General features: G+C 36.6%; 2 long non-coding RNA genes across 3 annotated transcripts in view; one reads left to right on the top strand and one right to left on the bottom strand.

Annotated features, from left to right (window-relative positions):
* Positions 1-4,229: 4,229 nt before the first annotated feature.
* Positions 4,230-23,258, bottom strand: part of LOC311079208 — a 60,562-nt gene continuing 41,533 nt past the window's right edge. Inside the window, exons 1-4 of one of the 2 annotated variants that reach the window (XR_014605354.1) lie at positions 10,978-11,255; positions 8,646-8,737; positions 8,077-8,146; positions 4,230-4,930 (exon numbers count right to left, since the gene is read on the bottom strand). This is a non-coding gene — a long non-coding RNA (uncharacterized lncRNA). Of the gene's footprint in view, positions 4,931-8,076; positions 8,147-8,645; positions 8,738-10,977; positions 11,256-23,258 lie in introns of those variants that run through there. The other variant, XR_014605353.1, reaches the window with a different exon arrangement.
* Positions 20,206-22,612, top strand: LOC311078709. The gene is made up of 3 exons (XR_014605246.1): positions 20,206-20,387; positions 21,046-21,142; positions 21,777-22,612. It is a non-coding gene; the product is annotated as an uncharacterized lncRNA (long non-coding RNA).

The raw sequence follows: 23,258 nt of genomic DNA, 5'->3' as shown, positions 1-23,258 counted from the left end.
AATTATAATATTGAATAAATAAAATGATGTCAATACCATATAATCAATTGGAGATGTAAAATAACTTAATTTGAAGAAGTTATGGGAACAAATGTTGTTTGTTACTTTATTGATTCACATGGAACTGACACATGATTAAATCATGTAAATCCAACACTTTTTTTCAGTGAGTAACGAACTTTACAGATCCACAACTAAACATGCAAAACTGTCAACTGATAAACAAAGGAAGACAAATATCGAGCACAATTTGGCATTTGTGACTTCGAGGTTTCAAATCCACTTCTCTTAAAATGGGCATTCACTGACATCCAGCTTTGTTTCGATCCGCACTTCACACCGTTCAACTCGCTCTTTTGTGCAGATTTAATGACCTGAGATGTTTTTGCTATGACAGACATGCAGTGGCCACTGGTCATTGTGAGTTAAGGTAATATTAATAGTAATAAAATAGCATGATACTGTAATGCAAAAACTTGAAAAGGATGAAGATATTTATTATGGGGTGTAGAGTAGTTGTGTGCTTTCTGCTTACTTCCATCCCAGGATTTCCACTTGATATCTGACATGATTTGTTTGAAAGTGTTGTTTCTGTGTTCTTAAAAAAACTTTAATTTCATCATCAACTGAAACATTGCACCTATAACTCTCATTATCGTATTAGCGGAGTATTAGCAAAATATCAGCGGAGTATCAGCGGAGTATCAGTGGAGTATCAGTGGAGTATTAGCAGACTATTAGCAGAGTATTAGCGGACTATCAGTGGAGTATCAGTGGAGTATTAGCGGACTATTAGCGGACTATTAGCGGAGTATCAGCGGAGTATCAGCGGAGTATCAGCGGACTATCAGCGGACTATTAGCGGACTATTAGCGGACTATCAGCGGACTATCAGTGGAGTATCAGTGGAGTATCAGTGGAGTATTAGTGGAGTATCAGTGGAGTATCAGTGGAGTATCAGTGGAGTATTAGCGGACTATTAGCGGACTATCAGCGGACTATCAGTGGAGTATCAGTGGAGTATCAGTGGAGTATTAGTGGAGTATCAGTGGAGTATCAGTGGAGTATTAGCGGACTATTAGCGGACTATCAGCGGACTATCAGTGGAGTATCAGTGGAGTATCAGTGGAGTATTAGTGGAGTATCAGTGGAGTATCAGTGGAGTATTAGCGGACTATTAGCGGACTATCAGCGGACTATCAGCGGAGTATTAGCGGACTATTAGCGGACTATCAGCGGAGTATCAGCGGAGTATCAGCGGACTATTAGCGGACTATTAGCGGAGTATCAGTGGAGTATCAGCGGAGTATCAGCGGAGTATCAGCAGACTATCAGTGGAGTATCAGCGGAGTATCAGCGGAGTATCAGTGGAGTATCAGTGGAGTATCAGCGGACTATCAGTGGAGTATCAGCGGAGTATCAGCGGAGTATCAGTGGAGTATCAGTGGAGTATCAGCGGAGTATCAGTGGAGTATCAGCAGACTATTAGCGGACTATTAGCGGACTATCAGTGGAGTATCAGCGGAGTATCAGCGGACTATTAGCGGACTATTAGCGGACTATCAGCGGACTATCAGCGGACTATCAGCGGACTATTAGCGGACTATCAGTGGAGTATCAGCGGAGTATCAGCGGAGTATCAGCGGAGTATCAGTGGAGTATCAGCAGACTATTAGCGGACTATTAGCGGACTGTCAGTGGAGTATCAGCGGAGTATCAGCGGAGTATCAGTGGAGTATCAGCAGACTATTAGCGGACTATTAGCGGACTATCAGTGGAGTATCAGTGGAGTATCAGTGGAGTATTAGTAAAATATCAGTGGAGTATCAGTGGAGTATTAGTAGAGTATCAGCGGAGTATTATTAAAATATCAGTGGAGTATCAGTGGAGTATCAGTGGAGTATCAGCGGAGTATTAGTAAAATATCAGTGGAGTATCAGTGGAGTATTAGCGGACTATTAGCGGACTATTAGCGGAGTATCAGCGGAGTATCAGCGGAGTATCAGTGGAGTATCAGCAGACTATTAGCGGACTATTAGCGGACTATCAGCGGAGTATCAGTGGAGTATCAGCAGACTATTAGCGGACTATTAGCGGACTATCAGTGGAGTATCAGCGGAGTATCAGTGGAGTATCAGTGGAGTATTAGCGGACTATTAGCGGACTATCAGCGGACTATCAGTGGAGTATCAGTGGAGTATCAGTGGAGTATTAGTGGAGTATCAGTGGAGTATCAGTGGAGTATCAGTGGAGTATTAGCGGACTATTAGCGGACTATCAGCGGACTATCAGTGGAGTATCAGTGGAGTATCAGTGGAGTATTAGTGGAGTATCAGTGGAGTATCAGTGGAGTATTAGCGGACTATTAGCGGACTATCAGCGGAGTATCAGCGGAGTATCAGCGGAGTATTAGCGGACTATTAGCGGACTATCAGCGGAGTATCAGCGGAGTATCAGCGGACTATTAGCGGACTATTAGCGGAGTATCAGTGGAGTATCAGCGGAGTATCAGCGGAGTATCAGCGGACTATCAGTGGAGTATCAGCGGAGTATCAGTGGAGTATCAGCGGACTATCAGTGGAGTATCAGCGGAGTATCAGCGGAGTATCAGTGGAGTATCAGTGGAGTATCAGCGGAGTATCAGTGGAGTATCAGCGGACTATTAGCGGACTATTAGCGGACTATCAGTGGAGTATCAGCGGAGTATCAGCGGACTATTAGCGGACTATTAGCGGACTATCAGCGGACTATCAGCGGACTATTAGCGGACTATTAGCGGAGTATCAGCGGAGTATCAGCGGAGTATCAGCGGAGTATCAGTGGAGTATCAGCAGACTATTAGCGGACTATTAGCGGACTATCAGTGGAGTATCAGCGGAGTATCAGTGGAGTATCAGCGGAGTATCAGTGGAGTATCAGCAGACTATTAGCGGACTATTAGCGGACTATCAGTGGAGTATCAGTGGAGTATCAGTGGAGTATCAGTGGAGTATTAGTAAAATATCAGTGGAGTATCAGTGGAGTATCAGTGGAGTATTAGTAGAGTATCAGCGGAGTATTATTAAAATATCAGTGGAGTATCAGTGGAGTATCAGTGGAGTATCAGCGGAGTATTAGTAAAATATCAGTGGAGTATCAGTGGAGTATTAGCGGACTATTAGCGGACTATTAGCGGACTATTAGCGGAGTATCAGCGGAGTATCAGCGGAGTATCAGCGGAGTATCAGTGGAGTATCAGCAGACTATTAGCGGACTATTAGCGGACTATCAGCGGAGTATCAGCGGAGTATCAGTGGAGTATCAGCAGACTATTAGCGGACTATCAGTGGAGTATCAGCGGAGTATCAGCGGAGTATCAGCGGAGTATCAGTGGAGTATCAGCAGACTATTAGCGGACTATTAGCGGACTATCAGCGGAGTATCAGTGGAGTATCAGCAGACTATTAGCGGACTATTAGCGGACTATCAGTGGAGTATCAGCGGAGTATCAGCGGAGTATCAGTGGAGTATCAGTGGAGTATTAGTAAAATATCAGTGGAGTATCAGTGGAGTATTAGTAGACTGTCTGTTTAATATCTAATAACTCTTTATAGTGATGCTCCTCCTTAACTTAGTTTTCTACCCAGTTATATGCATTAGTTTGTTTTCTAGTTGTAATTATTGTAAATGTATCTTAAAGCTGTTGATATCAGACTAATAATCATGTTTCATCACAGCTGTTTAATGTCCACCAGATGAAGCTGGAGAGCAGGAGAGACGAACTCCACAGCTAACAGAACGCTTCCCAAACATTGTTCTGCTTATGGGAACATTACAATGTCCAGTTTTCTTAATGTTAGTGGAACGCTTTTTTAAGGTTAGAATGATGTTCCTTAAACATTCTTTAAACTTATTTTTTTATTAACAACTCAACATCTTACAGAGTAAATTCCTCTTCAAAAACGTTACTGATTAATAAACTAATATATTAAATAATCATGGAGAATGTTATAATGACATTTATAGGTATTTTGGTTTTAATCTGTTTGATATGGTGAAGGTCTAATACAAGTCAGTTATTAAAGAATAAATGAAAAAGACCAAAAGCATTTTCAGTAAACCATCCCGTACACCAAGAACAGTTACAAGATTGAATATATTGTAAACAAACATTTGTTAATTTTAACTTCATTTATTTCAATTACCTTCCCATGTTTACCTATAAAATATCACACAATTTGGTGAATATGTTGGTGAGATCAGATGTACATTTATTTGTTAATGGATATTTTGATCTTCTACATCTACATCAGCTGGAAAAGCATGATTATAGTTTTTATTTTACATTACATTACAAAACAGTAACATATACAACAAAAAGGGCAATTAAAATGAATGCCTGAAAAATTTCACAACAAATAAACAGAATCTAAACTCCAGAGCAAATGGTTCATTAACAAAGACAAATAGAGTTTCTCCAAGGTCATACAGAACCAGAAAAATGACAATCAAGCAGTTGCTCATCAAAAAATAAAATGAAATCTTTCAAAAACCTAAATTCAATGATTTCAAGGACTGAACACTTTCTGCATGATTTTATTAGTTGGCACTTTAAATTTAGTTCAGACTGTTCTCAAATTGAGCAGCTTTGTCTCTCATCGTCTGAATACATTTCAAAGTTTCTTCTGCTGTTGCACCTGGGCCTTTGTAATCAGCAAACTTTTTTAATAGATCATCCCTAGCTGTGTTTAGTTTCCCATGCAGTTTGATAGTTTTGCTAATTATCCTTTTTTTGTTAGAATCCTCCTGAGAATTTTTTATTTCGTCAATCTTTAAGTCGATTGGGTTCATGAAATCATCTGTGATCTCCTTAGTTTGTCTTTGGCTGTTAGTCAAATTCAGCTTCTTTAATTTAGCAGTGACAGTTTTAGACTTCAGTTCCTGCAAATCCCTGAAATATCAAAACATTTTTCATAAGTAGACAGCACTGGATATTTGTTTTGTCTGTTTATGGATTAACAGCCAAACAGCACATATTATATTAAGCATTATGCACATTGTAATTGTCATGCTGTACTTTTGCACTATAGCAAACTAACAACACTATAAAACTCCACAATAAAGGCTCCTTTGTTAACATTAGTTAATTCATTGGCTAATAGAGGCTGTGTTCTAGTTTTATGTCCTTCTCTTGATAACTTCTCTCCGTCTCAGATGTACATCATTGCTAACGTTACACCAGTGTCCTTTACTGGCAGAACCTGCGCTAGTTCAACTCACTGAACTAGAATCATGTGTTTTATGCATCGTTCATGCTTGGGGTGTTGAATACAATATTTTTTTAAATGCACTGATAATAATGATGATAATAATAGCATGACCTATGTAAAAACAGTCTGCTTAAAGTATCTACAAGTATTATATTATTATTATCTCATAAGTTAAGTCATATATGAAGAGTTCAAATGCAAAAGCCTCTAAGTGCCATTTGAAATGTTCTTCTAGAATGATCATTTTTATCAAGCTTGTATATTAAGTTCAGTAATTTCACTTAAATGACAATTAATAGGTAATTTTCATTGCCATTTAAGTGAAATTACTGAACTTAAATATACGAGCTTGATAAAAATAGAGGCGTTTGCATCTGAACTCTTCATATAGAGGTGTGTGTGTGTAAATGACATGTGATTTGCTGTGACGTCACAATCATGTTCTGTTGTGGTTTAAGGAATGTTGAAAAATGTTGTAGTTAAAGCTGCAGTCCGTAGTTTTTCCTCTTCGTCGCCATCTCTGTTTGAAATCTGCAATTGCAGTTATTCGCGGAATTATCAACTTTACGTGGGTTGTGTCTCAGCACGATCTCCAGTGTTTTGAGGAGAGTGTGCAGCTGTCAGTCGCCGCCGGTGTGGATACTGTCATTCACAATCACAGATTCTACTTTTAATTTAGAATTTTCACCGGAAAATGTCGTCTGAACAAGTAACACCCACTTTTGTTATGACCAACTAAGGTGAAAAAGCATTGCAGTAAATCGCGCTGATTAAATCTAAAGATCGCTTATCATATCACGCAAAACCGTGCAAATTATACTTTGTTCTCAAATTGTTAATGTTAACATCATCAGCATTGCGTGACTACATTTAATGCCCTCCCGATATTATCCTTGTGTTCGCACGGGCCGGTGTCAGTCTCTTTTTTTCTGTAGCCACTCCGAAGTCTGAAGTCTTTCGCGTTTTACAGCGGGTGAATCTCTAGTTGTCACTGGTGATTGTCGTTTTAACCTTTCTGGATCCGCCATCAAATTGATAAGTTTGATTATATCAAGTGCTGTGAGAAAAGGCTATAAATCTCCAGCATCCTCACACTCATAGCCGACTAGCCGAGACTCTTCTTTATGTGTTCAGATGTGATGTAATGACGCAGACATGCTTGAATTTCCCGCAGAATTAAAAACATTATTACAAGCTTACCATTTTGAATCGAGCTACGGCAAGCAGAGAGTGTTGAACACTGGCTGGTGATGTACTTGCTCAAAAAATTATTTTGGATAATTTTGAACCCAAAAAATTACGGACTGCAGCTTTAACTAAGAGCTGTGATAATAGTTAATGTTAACTAATGTAATTAATTAATGTTAACAAATGAAACCTTGTTGTAAATGATTTACTCATATTTATAATAATCAGTTGATTATAAAGTTAATAAAGATAAAGTCAAAGCTTTGAAGAATAAATACTTACTTGGTAACACTTTAGAATACTGTATCTTACTTACTGCATAACTTATCAGGAATTATTGAAGTACTAATAGGTAATTCTTCATTAACTACTTCTTCACTATTGTTAACTACTAAAGAAGTTGTGTTAACTAATCAGTATGTAATATAATTTTATTGTTGTGTTAAGTAACAGTTAGTTAATCAATAACTAATGAATTCTGTCATACCTCCCTATGAGCTATTATTAATTATCTACTAATTAAGTTTCAAGAAAAATAACTAAGAAGTAACTAACATACAATGCCGATATGGTGCATTTCTTCAGCGAAATACAGGTTTGTGTACGTTTTAATGAATCTATAAAATCATTACTGTGCTGTAAATCATGTTATTTTATGCAAGGCAACATACAAGGACACAATGTCAGTTAGCTAGCTAACGAGTCTGTCTTTTTTGCGTGATGGAAACGCCTGATTCCTTGCATAAAACAAATGTTTTTATTTCTAAAGATCCTAAAACATCAGATGTTAAAATATGTTATTAGAGCTGTGCACTGTTTGTTTATGGGCAGGTTATGGAGTCAGTAACAGCATATTTTGGCTATGGGTGAAACGCAGGGCGGCGGTCTGGTAATTCTTTATTAATTACTAATGAGTTCCCTATATTTTCACTTTAGAATACTGTATCAGGTTAAAAGTAGCCTAATTCCTGGATAATTATTTGATAGTACTTTATTAATTACTAATCAGTTTATAAGTCATTCTTGCAGAATTATTTGACAATTATTTATGAATTACTAATAAGCTCCCTTTCAGTTTCCCTCAGTCGTTGCCTCAAATACATGAATTGACTCAATGGCATATGCTGAGGAAAACAGACACACACAGTACTTTACAGGTTTATAAAATATAAAAAACTAATCTGAAGTTGAGTGCGGTTGCTTTCTGAAATTTATTTCTTACAGAACACACTCAAAAAACCACACAGGTAAAAACCTCTTTAACATTGTATGCATTTGTTAAAATTGTATTTTCATAATACTACTTCTATTAATAACATTAGTAAATAAGGAAGGTCACAACTCAATGTAGTTTGTATGACTGTTCATTAGTTACTTCTTAATTATTCTTCTTGAACCTTAATTAGTAGATAATTAATAGTAGTTATTCAGGCGGTATGACAGAGTTAATTAGTTATTGATTAACTAACTGTTACTTAACACAATCATAAAATTATTTTACATACTGATTAGTTAACACTTCTTCCTTAGTAGTTAACAGTAGTGAATAACTAATGTAGAATTACCTATTAGTTCTTCAATAATTCCTTATAAGTTATGCAGTAAGAAAGATACAGTATTCTAAAGTGTTACCACTTACTTTTCTGAAGACCACCAAAACCACGTCCACGGCGGCCACCACCGTGATCCCATGTCTGCTGCTGTAACTGCTGCAAACAGAAGTAAAGTGATAACTTTAACTCAATGTATGTCATAGTCTGATTTATAGTGAAGATACTACAAGTATGTAATGATTTTGTGTATTTATTGAAGTTGAATGTCACATTCTTTGTTCTGTATTCCTGCAAGGATCTATGCATAAAATATTTTCACTCTTTGTACACTTGTGCCGATGACAACGCTATCTCACGACCAATTCGTACGAGTGTGTACGAGGCGGCTAATTCATACAATTGGACAACACATTGGGCAACTCATAAAATATGTATGATTTAGCAAAAATCGTAAAAATTCATACGAGTGAGGTTGTATGAATTCGTACAATTATCCACCTCGTAAAATTCATACGATCAGGTTGGTCAATGACGTGACAATAAAGTAAAGGAAATCTCATCAATGTTAGAAAATTAAAGAATTTCAATGTAATTAATCCATGATGCCAAGATAAAAACCATGGCTCATAAACTGCTAAATGAAATGGAGACTCACGCTGGACTGAAGGATGATGTCAAACACTGTGATCAGAGACACTGCTTGATAAGGTCACCAGTCTGTGTGTGTGTTCAGATCTGTCAAACACACTGAGAAAAATCACCATGAGAAAAACATCTACAATTCAAAAGTTATCAATCTTTATTTCACCTGCTGAAGCAACAAGATGTAACAAGCAACGGCACACCTACTGTACACGAGCCAATGAGCCTTCATCACACATCATCTCACACCCTGATGAAGGCTCATTGGCCCAGCATGTAGATGTGCCGTTGCTTGTCGCCTGTTTTTAAAATCTAAGCCATGAAAGAATAAAGTTTATTTTTTTTAAATATATTTTCTAAAATTACTCGAGTGCCTTGGATTGTTTTTTCTAAGAGTGGAACCATCCCTAAACCCAAAGAGCACCGAGATACTGAAGTTACACAGCACTTCTTTACAGAGGTGGAAGTAACGAATTACAACTACTCACGTTACTGTAATTAAGTAGTTTTTTTTGGGTACTTGTACTTTTTTGAGTATATTTTTAAATCTGTAATTTTACTTGTACTCAAGTACATATTAAACTAAGTAATCTACTTCGCTACTTGTAAAATCACATTTCGTTACTGAGTACAATTTGAATTGATATTCAAATCTTTGACCGGCATTTCGGTAGCCAATAAAAATATTCGATCGTAAACGGACCAATAAAACCCCTGATATTTGGACTGAATTAAAGCCGCCGCAGTCGCAGCAGGTTTACAAGAGCTGATCATAAGTAAAGGAGGCGAGGAGCTCAGAGTGATTAATGGCTGGACTGAAAGTTTGGAGAAACAACAATCTACATAGTAGTATTGTCAAAATATCTATATTTTGATATATCAATACTGAAATATCTGTCAATACTCATTTCGGCCTATACATCGATACGATACCAGCTGCGCGTTCTCATTCTCTCATCAACGACAGCGAGTTTGACACACCCGCCTCCTCTCAGTGCGGGATTGCAGGTAGACCTATTACGCATAATTTTATTAATACCTGCAAGTTTCTATGGCATATTTTAATGGCAAATGTCACAAGTGCAATATTATAACGCGAGGGCACATTCATGTAATCGCAGAAAACTGGACGCGAGCTCTCAAATATACGAATGAACTGGACTCGGATATTGAGTGTGCGCTCTCGGACTGTGTCATATCATGTGCAATCGCGATTCGCGAATCTCTCCAAGTGGTTCTCACACTGCAGACTCAAATGACATCCAGCTCCAATCTCTCCATGCTCTTAAATTAAACGTTGTCAAAAGTTATGAAAAATTACATTTCTTTTTTGCAAATTAAATTCAGCTTGAAATCAAGCTTCCTTGTGCTGTGTGTGAGCTATTGCAACAGTTAACGTTACCCTATTGTAAAGACAAATACACTGAGTGAGTAAATATTTAAGTTAGATTATTGTAATGGTTATTGATCAATGTTTAAATATGTAAACAAAAGCCTAAATTAAAATCTCACCGTATAAAGTGGACGTGTCTCTTCAGAAGACTTGAATTAAACTTTTCCATTCAAATAGATTACTGTTACAATGAGTGTTGTGCTTGAAAATAATGATTGCCTTGACAAAATGGATGGACAAAAATGTAGATATTAAAATATTTAGTATGTGGTAGTTTTCCCGATGGTATTAAAAATTATAGGCTAGGCCAACTGAATACTCACATATTTCAAGGTGTCATATTGAAGTTAGAAATTCCAGTATCATGACCACTAATTAATGTCCTTCGACAATAAGGTAAAAACGTGTTAAAAGTAGCTATTTTCTACATAAATCTATGATTTGGTTGAATATTTATTGGTAATACATTAACTATCGCCAGCTAAAAAGTAACTAGTAACTAGTACTCTGAGTAGTTTTTGAGAAGAGTAATTTGTACTTTTACTTAAGTACTTTTTTGACACCAGTACTTTTACTTGTAATTGAGTATTATTTCAGCAATGTAACGGTACTTGTACTTGAGTACAAATTTTGAGTACTCTTTCCACCTCTGCTTCTTTATTTAAAACCACACACTGTCTGTACGCTTTTCTTTCCAAATCATTTGTTGTTTTTGAAAAGATCCTATTAGTTTATCTTCTTGAATTAAAATGTTTATTTTGAACTAATCAATTAACTAAATTAATTCATGCAGAAAAATGTGTCAGATTTAATCAGTTTTAATGAAGTCGCATAATTTCTGAAAACTACACTAGTGAAATAAATAAACAACTAAAATATATATCCATCTGTGTGTAATAGGAATATAATCATAATTTGCTATAAATAAAGAAGTATGAATATTCTTGCCCACCTGGAGTGAGTGAAGAGCGCCTGAAGAGGGATTCGCTCTGACTGAAATACTGCTCGTATTTATATGATCCGTTTATTTATTTATTTTCCAAAGAGTTTCGTTTCAATATGAGTTTACAAGGAACAACAGCCTTCTCTATAATGGTCTACTATTGCGGAACTATCCGGTTCCTCTTTTGCCTTTGGGTGGTTGTCTGGAAACTGTTTATTTTCTCTTTCACTTTATGCCAAGTTTTCCCAGAAACACTGCTTTTCCAGCAAACTCCTTCAGTGTGTCCTGAAATATCTTGGTAGTTTTTCTTATTATATTGATGAATATCAGTGTGTCTGATCTGATCGTGTTTTGTTGTTGTTGCAAGTCAAGTCTTGTCACCTTTATTTACATAGAGCTTTTCACTAAGCAGCTTTACAGTAATGACAGGGAATTAGTGCAACAATGATTGTTTGGTGGCCTGAGAACTGTAACGACTGAGACAAATCAGACTCAAGTATTTGTTATAGTTTCAAGAAGGTCTTAGTTACCATGACCACGATCAGATAAGTTGGTTTAATTGCCCAAAGGCCCCAGCAGGCTGTGACCACCGCCTGCTATACTTTCACTCTCCCAAAGGAGTCAGACTGTATTTTCTTCCATCCAACTCAGAAGAAAACTGCAACCTTACCATCACTGAATGGGCAACGATCAACTCTTGGCCTTCTCAGTATGTTCAGGATGCCGTACTGTCCAGCGTGGCCTCAGCAGACCCCAGGGCAGCAGGCCTCGACTCACAACCAGCCATGAGCTCATTCAGGAGAGAGAGGACTCTCTCTCAACCGGAACAGAATTAAGGACAACCTCAGGAGTTCAACGTCTTCTTTCAATGCAGAAAGGTCCAACGCAACTCCCACCATTTGCTCTGCGTCTTCTCTCCGGCCCAGAGCCGGCAGGCCACGATCAGCACTCCAGCCATGAGAACAGCGTCGAACTAACCATGCAAGTTCATCATATCTTCTTCATCCAGCGGAGAAGAAAACAATCGCAACTTTAACATTTGACACTCACGGAACCATCAACAACTTCAATGTTCAACAACTTCAAGAATTGTGTCCACTGCACAGACCATGCAAGTGTCAATTTAATGAGGTGCTCTGAAAATGATAAGCTGATGGTTCTTTTCATAGTTAAATGGATCTTTTCCATGTGTAACAGGTGAAAGAAATTTGTAATGAATTGTGCCAAAATGTTTGTTCACATTGTAGAATAATCCTAAGGTGTTCGTTGAATATAATGTATTAAGTGCATCTAAAAGAAAGGGATATGGGGACACCTATAGGCGACCAGGGTAAGCGAAGAGTGGAGTCGGCCATTTTCTCCTCAGTTTTACACAAGCTGTTGAGGAGAATGGTAGGTGGAAAATCTCTCTCCGGTCGAACAGAAATAAAATTATGTCAGGGATGATTTTATTTCTCTTTAAGGTCAATATTGTTCTTTTAAAATTATTTTATTTCATATTTGAGTCATAAGAGATCTGGGGCCCTATCTTGCACCCAGCGCAATTGACTTTGTACAGCGACACATGTATCATTCCTATTTTGCAGCGCGCACAGCGGACTTTTCCCTCCACAGACGCACGTCGGTTAACTAGGGAATGAACTTGCGCTCCCGGGGGCGGTTCAGCGCAAAGAGGAGGCGTGTTCCGGCACAAACGTTCCCTGGTGCTATTTTGCAGGTTTAGAAAACAATTCCACCACAGACCAGGAGAAACCTCGTCTAAAGTCAGTGGCGCGTTGCTCATGTTATTCATATACTATTTTAAGGGTGCATGCTTGGCCATAATCAATGTAGCGTGTGCACAACGCGCATACACTTTGATTCTCTCATCTACACAGACACAGCAGTTTTCATTTTTGCAAATCATACATTATTACAAGGAAAAATGTATGATAAAGATGTATGATTGTAGGTCTTGATAAGCCTAGGGCTTCTACCTATCCCTTTCAAACAGTGTGATTATTATGCTAAAAAAAATTATTTACTTTGTTTTTCTTGTTTTTGTTTTATTGATGGATATTTCATGTGTTGCTGTCTTTGGTTTAATTTATTTTTTAATTGTTCGAAATAAAGAATTCATTCATTCATTCATTCATTCATTCATTCATTCATTGTTGTGTCCATGAAGATGTGAAAAAAATAGGCATACATCTAGCTTACACATTTACCCAAATTATTATACGCCTGTTTAACCGAAGCTAATTTGGGTGTGTTTCTCCATCCCCGATGTACTTCTCTGTGTTTTACGGCCCTGACAAGAACGTCGGTTCCATTCCAGAGTTCCATTTCCTGCTTCCGGTTCCATTCCATCCCTCACCAATTTTCTTAAGCATGTATGTATGCATGTTTGTTTAGTTTAGTTATGTTTGTGATTTAGTTAATAAAACTTGTGCACAATATGTGTTTGGTTTTGATTCTCTGCTTGCAACAAAGTTTATTTTACGATTTAGATTTTGACTACAGGCTCTTAGTACTGTACAGTAAGAAAAGACATTTCCCTTCCCCAGAATTGAATATTTCTTAGAATGAATAAACAATTAACGCTGAGTTTTCACAAGACTAACAGGTGGGTTGATAGTAATATTAATTTTACTACATTAAGTTAATTATATTAACTGATTAAATGATATGAACATATATTGAGAGTATTACAAAGTGTAAGAATTATTAGACATTATAGTCTCATAATGTCAGACCTCACTAGCACACTATGTAGTAAAATCCTGTGTCATATGGGATTTTTTATTTATTTTTATTTATCCTTTATTTAACCAGGTAAAACTCATTGAGATTAAAATCTCTTTTACAAGAGAGACCTGGCCAAGATGCAGCATAAAAAACATAGAACAATTTCCAACATATATAAAAGAACACATCAAATACACATACATATATATCACAAGACCCTGTGCTGAAAAATGCTTAATACTTTATGAACAGTTACACTGACCAATGTTCACCTGCTCCACATTTTTCAGAGTTGAAACAAACTGTCTATAAGAAATAAAGGTAGTCATTTTCAACGATTTCTGAAGAATGTTCCAGGCAGAAGGTGCTGCAAACATAAAGGCTTTTTTGCCTAATTCTGTTTTGACACGGGGGACCAACAAGTGTAGTACATCATTTGAACGTAATCCATAATGGCCGTGATTTCTTGTTAAAAGGACACTCAAATAAGTAGGAGCTAGTCCAAGAAGTACCTTGTAAATGAAACATAGCCAGTGAGTGTACCTTCTTGCATAAAGAGAGGGCCATTTAGCTGTATAATAAAGGATACAATGATGTGTCCTATAACCACAACCAGTGAAAAAACGTAATGCACAATGATACACAACATCCAGTTTCTTCAAACATTGGGCAGAAGCATTCATATATATCAGATCACCATAATCTAATATGGGAAGAAAAGTGGCCATCACCAGGTATTTCCTAGCGCGAATGGATAAGCATGATTTTGATCTATAAAGATAGCCAAGCTTTATCTTAAGCTTAGAAACCAGATTGCTAACATGAGTTCTAAAACATAGTTTAGAATCAATGATTATACCCAAATATTTATAACTGTTAACTAACTCAATTTCATTTCCTTCAGAAGTTGAGATGCTAGAAGAAGAAACTGGAAGTTGTCTTGAGTTTGTGAATACCATTATTTTTGACTTTTGTACATTTAAGACCAGTTTAAGCTGTTTTAAACGGTTCTGAACAGTATTGAATGCAGACTGCAAAAGTTCAAGGGCTTGTGCAGTAGATGATGCAGTACAGTAGATAACAGTGTCATCAGCATAAAAGTGATACATAGCATTCGATAAATTTTCACAAAGTTTGTTTATATAAATTGAAAATAATATGGGCCCTAATACTGAGCCTTGAGGAACACCCTTGGAAATAGGCAAAAATGAAGACATAGAACCAGCCACCCGAACACTTTGGGTTCTACCTGACAAATAATTTGCAAACCAATCTACCGAATGCTTAGACAAGCCAATGCTTACAAGACTATTCACAAGAATACAGTGATCAACCGTATCAAACGCTTTCGAAAGATCTATAAACAGCGCAGCACATATTTTCCTATTATCCAATGCCCCAGCAATATCATTTATCACCTTTAATGCTGCAGATATGGTGCTATGTTGTTTCCTAAACCCTGATTGAAAAGGTGATAAGATATCATTTATGTTTAAAAATTCCTTTAGCTGCTCACCAATCAGGCGCTCAAGGAGTTTAGCTAAAATACACAGCTTAGAAATAGGCCTATAATTGTTTAAAATAGATGGATCGCCCCCTTTTAGTAATGGTGTAATATGGGCTGACTTCCATACTTTAGGGATGTCGTTTTCGACAATTGTTAAGTTAAAAATATATGATAAAGGCTCCGCAATAAAGTCAGCTGCTAACTTTAGAAAGAAAGGATCTAAATTGTCAGGACCAGCAGACTTTTTTGTGTCTAATTCCTGAAGAGCTTTATGGACTTTGTTAATTGATAAAGGAGAAATAAAAAATAGTTTTTCTGAGGTTAAACATGGGTCAGAGGGGTTCTCCTGTACGCAAGAACCAGAAGAAGCAGGACATGAGGATTCAAATAGGGATCCTGAAGAAATAAAATGCTCATTAAAGCAAGCTAACATTTTTTGTTTATCAGTCACCTTGCCTGAATCAATCATAACATGAGGAGGTAGTTCACTACAGCTGATATTTCCAAAAGAGGCTTTAATAATTTTCCAGAACTTGCTTGGATTATTTAGATTTTTTGTAGTTTCATTAACGAAATACTCTGATTTTGACTTTTTAATTAGAGATGTAAGCCTATTTCTCAATTGCCGAAAATAAACCCAGTCTGTATCGCTCTTTGATTTCCTGGCCCTTGACCAGGCAGCATTCCTATCCTTGAGAAGGCATGAAATCTCAGGAGAAAACCAGGGATTATTTCGGCCTTTGACTCTGAATTTACGTACAGGGGCATGCTTATCTATGATCCTAAGAAAACCATCATAAAAATAGTTCCAGGCCAATTCTACTTTATCTATAAGATACATTTTGTTCCAATCAAAATGAAACAGATCATGTAGAAAGGCTTGGTCACAGAAATGCTTCATATCCCTTTTAAAAATAATCCGTGGCCTCTGTTTCGGGATTTTAGCATTCCTAACTGCCGCAATTATACAATGATCACTCAGGTCATTTGCAAACACACCTATATCTGAGAATTTGTGTGGAGCATTAGTTAAAAACAAGTCAAGTAAAGAGGACTTTTCAGGGAACTTGAGGTTTGGACGAGTTGGACTATCAATCAACTGAGTAAGATTAAAAGAATCACAGACAGATTTAAAACTATCTGAAATAGAGGTCAACCAATCCAAGTTAAAATCCCCAGCTAAAAGTACCTCTCCAAATTCAAAACTTGATAGATGATGATTTAAAGAGCAAAGAGCCTCAGTACTTGCTGAGGGTGGTCTATAGCAACCTATGACCGTCAGTGTTTGCCCCAATGTATACTCCATCTTTAGGGCTAAAAGCTCTAGCTGCTTACTTATGGATACTGAATGCACAATGTTACAAGGGAAACGATTTTTTATATAAATGGCAATGCCACCACCCTTCCTAGGGCGGTCACAACGGTAGACATTGTAGCCCTTAATTGCTATATCCCTATCTAAAGTAGATTTACTAAGCCAAGTTTCTGAAATTATAATAATATCAGCATCTGTTGAGTGGGCCCAAATTTTTATAAAATCAAGTTTGGGGAGAAGACTTCGGGCATTAATATGAATAAAACCTAGTCCGGCTCTAGTTTTGAATTCTTCTGGAGTATTTAAATTGTTTGGCACTGGACCAGGATTTGGATGAACACTACCAGAGAGTATAAGAAGAAGAACTACTATACATTTTCTTTTTATATTGTAACTAGGCAGTGCTATTTTTCTATAAAAACAGTAGTCTGGTCTAAAAGGAAGATAAAAAGAAAAACATTTAAACCAATCATGTAGACCAAATAACTTAACTAGATCAGATAAATATAAAATTCTGTAGTCACCAATAGTCTGTGGATTCCAGCTGAGTTTGATGTCCATAAAGCCAAAATCCCAGATGGTGCCCAGATATTTTTGGGAATGTAGGGAGAACTCATCATATTCATCATTTCTGCAAATCACCTCACTGGTAATAGTCAAAGATAAAATGAGGACTAATGATAAAAGCATCATGTTGAAAAGCACTCCAATTTTTACTCCAGTTTATTGATAGAATCAGTCCAAGCCAGATTCTCCCTTTCGAATCCAACCGTGGCGATGAATGGCGTCACGATGTAAACAGGAATAGTTCTCCGGGGTTTTGCAAACTAGCACAGCACAGAGACGGGACACCCTCCCACGGGGAAGCCGACAAATCGGCCCCGATGAGCGACCTCACTACTGGAACCCAGCAGTTGGCGAAAACAGTCGTCTGGAGAAGCAGATTCCCCGGGATCACCTCCCGCCAAGAATATCCATCTTCAGGAACAACTCCAACAACTCAGAATCCGACCAAGGATTCGCCGAGCCAAGGAAGCCGAGCTGTCATTCATGTAGACCCAGGCTGTAACTGGTAAAGTCAGAGTGATACAGCTTTACACCAAAAATGATGAATGATGAACCAAAAATGATGAACAGAGATCCAGGCAACGCCTAACTCAGCAGCAGATGGTTTGTAGTTAAAGGGCCAAACTGTTTTGACACAGCACATGGAATAGCTCTCCTGTTAAAAAATGTTCATAAGTTGTGGGGTAAACCACAACTTTACAATTGGGTTGCACCAAGAGTTGTTTAAGGCAAAAAATAGTTTGAGAAGATGTTAAAAAACAAATTAAAACTAATTAAAACAAACAAACACTACAAACACTAAACAGGACAAAGGATAAGCTGCCATCTTGGAAAGTGGGCGGGGGGATAACGCTAAAATAACATATACAATGTGGATTTTATGTAAATGTTTATTTAGAATGAATTTACATATTTGGAAGGTAGTTGAAGGTAAAGGTTGCAGATTTCTATAGGTAGCCAAAAATACTGCCTGATTAAGATTTAAACTGAGTTTTGTCATACCGGATAACAATTTTGTCATATAGGAAAACAGTTATTTTCTGTTAGCCCATAATGTCATCCGTTATCTTGGATGAAGTGTTTGACAATATACGGTTTACAGTTTTCAGCTTTAATTTGTATAATTTTCATTCCAGTTGTGATATTAACATATCATTAACATTGTTTAGTTGAATATTAGCAAATTATATAATTCATAATAATATTCAATTACATTTAATTATTGTCCAACCTGTCATATTGGGGAATCCGCCCCTTTAAGAACAGGCCATCCACTCTAGTGACATCATCATGCATTTTTTTTTATATTATTTTTTAAATAAATGATGTTCAGTGAAATGAGTGAAGGTCGCCTACTTTAACCCTTTACATTATTTATGAATATTGATTTAGAGTGACTATGATCATCAATAAAATGGTTCAAGGTACTTTTCAGTACTAAATTAAACCTAATGTTGAAAAGGTGTGCTGTTTTGATATTCATAAACATGAAAAAAATTGTTTACATTGATTTGTATACTTGCCAAATCTGGGAAGAAACCACACTGAGTTTGTGTGTAACAGTTTACACACTGAAAACCACATCTGTATTTCTTTACAGTGGAGCCTAATTAATTTCCTTGAAAAAACATTGCATAACATAAACATTAATTATTTATGAACATTATTATGTGTAAGTGTTGTAAAAATGACAATTCATGTGTTAACTCATATGGTGTCATACCGAGTAACAATTTAAGTCAGGCGGGATAACGCTGTGTTTTTTTCCATTGAAATGCATAATTTCACTTCATGGAGATGAGGAAACAATAATAACATGATGCCAAGTCCTGTAAAACATTTTCAGACATTTTGCATTTTAAACCACATTGCAGTGTTAAAATGTGGGTAAAGAACTTGAACAAGTATAGGGTCACGTTTAAAGAAATCACAATATAATGAGAAAAAATAGTTGTGCAATTTATTTTATTTTTTTCTGAGCTCTAAATATTGTTTATTGCATCACTTATATATTCATTAAGTGTTATTGATTTGAAAAGTTAATATCATAATATTTAGAAAATGCATTAACGTTATCCCGTATGACATTTTGACTGGTGCCGTCGCATGATCAGTTAAACCGCTTAAAATACATTGTTTAAAATTGAGATTTTAGTAATAAGTAAAAAACAACCCTGTATCACATGAAATACGTTCTGAGGAAACTATTTTGCAAATCGCAATTACGTTACATGCCAACATATAAGCAGTGCTATTACGTTGGTCCTTAACCTAATATAAGCAGTGCTATTACGTTGGTCCTTAACCTAATATAGCCAATCTATTGCAGTGCTATTACGTTTGTCCTGAACATAATACATCCAAAGCAGGTTTCCATAGCAGCTAATGCTGTTCATTTTGTTTAAATTATTTACTCCCTTTTTTCTCATTGGGCTACAAAATATTATCTATGCCAGGGCGAGTCAAATGGCGGCACCCAGATAATTTTTATCTGGCCCTCCAACTGGTTTTTGATGTTTAAAAACCCTCGCAATCTGATATTAAAGTCCCCGCAAAGGTTTAGCGCGTTCAGCGGTGAGTTTAACAACGCACGTGATCATTCAGCGGTGAGTTTAACAACGCACGTGATCATTCAGCGGTGAGTTTAACAACGCAGCGGTGAATTTAACAACACTCAACTGCAGGTAAAACGGCATTCAGAGGTGAGTTTGACCAAAGCAACCCTCAACTGCAGGCAAAACGGCATTCAGAGGTGAGTTTGACCAAAGCAACCCTCAACTGCAGGCAAAACGACATTAAAAGGTGAGTTTAACAACGCTCTCAGACGCTTGCAGTTGCAAGTAATTGGAGTTTTAGCGTTTTCTTGTCATAGTAGGACACTGCTTGAAGCTGGATAACGTATTTTTATCGGAGGTTTGATTAAAAACTGTTGAGTCAGGACAATAAGTTGTTGTGTTTAGAAACTTTAGATTTGTAAGGTGGCCATTTCTTATGACTATAAATAATAGAAGAAATTATAAAAATATAGCTTTCTGCACATTTGGTGCAGAAAGCTATATTTTTATAATTTCTTCTATCATCGAGAAGAAAAGCTGTGTAATCAACATTTATTCACGAGATCATATGTATTTTTATGTTTTTTTTTTTTAATGTTATTATTTCGGTCTTGCCAGGGAAGCTGGATTGCTTTGCTGTTTATTGATATTTTTAAAATTATATTTTATCAGTAGGAAATCGCGCTGAAGAAGTCTCGTTCCGAACACATCGCGATATTTGGCATCAGTTCACGTGTGTCAGATGTTGGTAAGTAAATACCTAAATACGCTGTCCTAATAATGTGTGATATAATGTCTTTTCTGTTTGTCGATATTAATCTGCTATTATATCTGCCATCTCCACGGAGACTTTGCGTTTCATTGCTTTCTAATTCAAAACAGGGTGATTAACACTGCCTGTCACGTGACGTGCTATAGGCCTAGAGATAATCATATCAGATTAAAAATAGTACAATTAGTTCCAAAGTTGTATTTGTAGTAGAAGCACAGTAAAAACAACACTTACCATGCTTTTACCACAGTAACATTAGTTTTACTGTGATAAGTGTAGTAAAAAGACAGTAATCACAAAACTTGCCATGCTTTTACCACACTATTTGTAGTTTTAATGTGGTACTTATTGTAAATGCACAGTAACCACAACACTTACCATGCTTTTACCACAGTAACCATACTTTTACTGTGATTGATTTAGTAAAGGACAGTAATCACAAAACTTACCATGCTTTTACCTCAGTATTGATATATAAGTGATATTTGTTGTAAATGCATATTAACCACAACACTTGCCATGCTTGTAAGGCTTTATAATGTAACATCCAATATTTGTAAGGTATATCAGTACTTTTTCCTTTAAATAATCCTATATATTATACATAATGATATTTTCTTTTCTCTTTTTTCAGCTGAAAAGACCAAAAGGGCCTTTCGGACTCAGTCAGCCCATTATTGTTGGAGGAGAAGTAAACGGATTGACAGCTGCAAAGGCAAATATTCGCAATGGTATGTATGTGTTGGTTTTAACCCTAAATCAAACATTTTATCAAGCATTTGTTGTTTCTTAAAACTTTTCTCACAAAACCCATAGCCTAATCAGTACAAATATAGACTGAAAGTCTTAATAATTCACAAGATTTAACAAGTTGTCAAATTCGTACGGTACTCGTACATATTTGTATACTCGTACACAATCCTGCAGCTTTTACTCCTAGTGCTGTCATTGGCTACTGCCTCAATTCCTGTACATATTTATCGCGATATTTGTAAATCAGTTGCGCCATTTCTTGGAAAGTTGTTGGATGTCACACACACTGTCAGAAAGTTTATATTAATTGCAAATTGGTCCCCGTCTGTTTATGTTCCAGTGATACATGATGTCTCTCCACACCTCATAACCTACCTCTGTTTGCAAGAGTGGAAAAGCTTATCTGACTTGTCACATGACATCAGATACTCGATTATTTTGTCATAATCAGATCAGTTACACTGCTGATAACTGTCCCGTTTGCATGTAAATCATTTTCATGAATATTGCTTGCTATTAAAGACAAACTTTTATTCATAGAAATGCCCACATTTTAGTGAACTTAATACATAAAAATGCTTTTAACATTTAATTATGCATCACTCTTCACAGAAAAATATCCCACAGTTATGGATGAACTCACTACGTCATCAAGTGCTGTGCTGGGCACATTGGGCAACAAGTGTCCTCCAACGTATTCAATCCGTGGCCAAGTTCTTCACATCTTCCCATGGGACACTGACAGTCTTCAGGTCTTCGTGGAACATCTGTCTCCGTGTCTTCCTTGGTCTTCCCTGTCTCCTGCATCCTCCTGGTGGTGTCCACTTCATCACTGTGTTTGGGTGTTGTTGTTTGGGCATGCGTAGGATGTGTCCAGCGAGGTGCACCCTTTGCTCTGTCTCAGTTTCTGAAAGTCTTCATGTGGAGTCCACTCCTCCTCAGGATCTCTTTGATATGCAGAACCAATATTGAAAATAGTGATTTATCTTTTTCCATATTGTTAAAGCATTTTGTTTTCTCTTTTCAGCTTCATAAACTGTACTTGATGTCTGCCTAATGCCTTTTTCAAAAAAGTGTCAGTGCTCATCAGGTGTTTTGCTAAAGGACATATTCATTGCATAGTTACAATAAAAGTGACCAATAATCACAAGGATATAGAATGAAAGTTGAGAATGTACAATGTTGTGCTTATGTTTTTGCCTATTTGTTCTTTAAAGCGAAGAAACAAATGTATGTTCACATAACAAAGTTGAATCTCATCTCTTGGTTTGTAAATATATAACTTCATCATAGCAATTTTTTAACGTTAATGTATGTGTCACTATAATAGATTGCTCCTGTATCTGGAAATTTTTAATTAACTGATTTTTATACTGTTGTGCAGTAGTTTTGGCACTACATTTGTCTTTAAACAGTTTGACATTAAATATTGGAATAAGCTTTCAAAATGGTGTCCATTCATTGTGCTTTTGCTACATTTATTTGAATATAACTGATATACCTTTAATATACTATACATACACTGTACATGTTAGAAGCACTTTAGTACATGTAATTATTTTTAATTAAAATACTGCAAAACTACCCTGCTGTAGGACATTGCTTAGAAAAAAGTTTCCCTTTCAAATGTATTTATGCATCAGTCTAAGCAAATCTGTGTCATTGATCATGTGAACTCGTTTTTGGATGGTAACCACACAAAGGAGTCTTTTGTTTTTAAATATGAGTTTTATAATTTAATTAGAAGGAATGCATGTTTAACAGCCTAAATATAAAATATTTAAGGTATCTATCCCTGCAGCCGGAACCAGAAGAGATCTGTCATCGTTTACCATAAATGGGCATGTAAGTGTGACGCATCTGTTCAGCTGGGTTTGTATTGGCTGTGACTTTATCGCAGAACTCGCTGTGATTGGACAATCGTTTAACCCATATAAAACGGCGGTTCATGTTACAAAGTATGTTTTGGTGTTATTATTACGTTAGTTATACATTAAGCTAACTATAAAGTGTCTCTATGTTGTGAGAAATTACTCCTCTACCGAGATCCTAACCCTAACCCTAAGCATGTCTGCACATTACAATGAACTACAA

The sequence above is a fragment of the Abramis brama genome (genome assembly GCF_963993115.1).
Source record: "Abramis brama genome assembly, chromosome: 3".
Lineage (NCBI taxonomy): Eukaryota > Metazoa > Chordata > Actinopteri > Cypriniformes > Leuciscidae > Abramis > Abramis brama.
The sequence above is the reverse complement of the archived record's forward strand: the minus strand, read 5'-3'. Positions and strand labels throughout refer to the sequence as shown.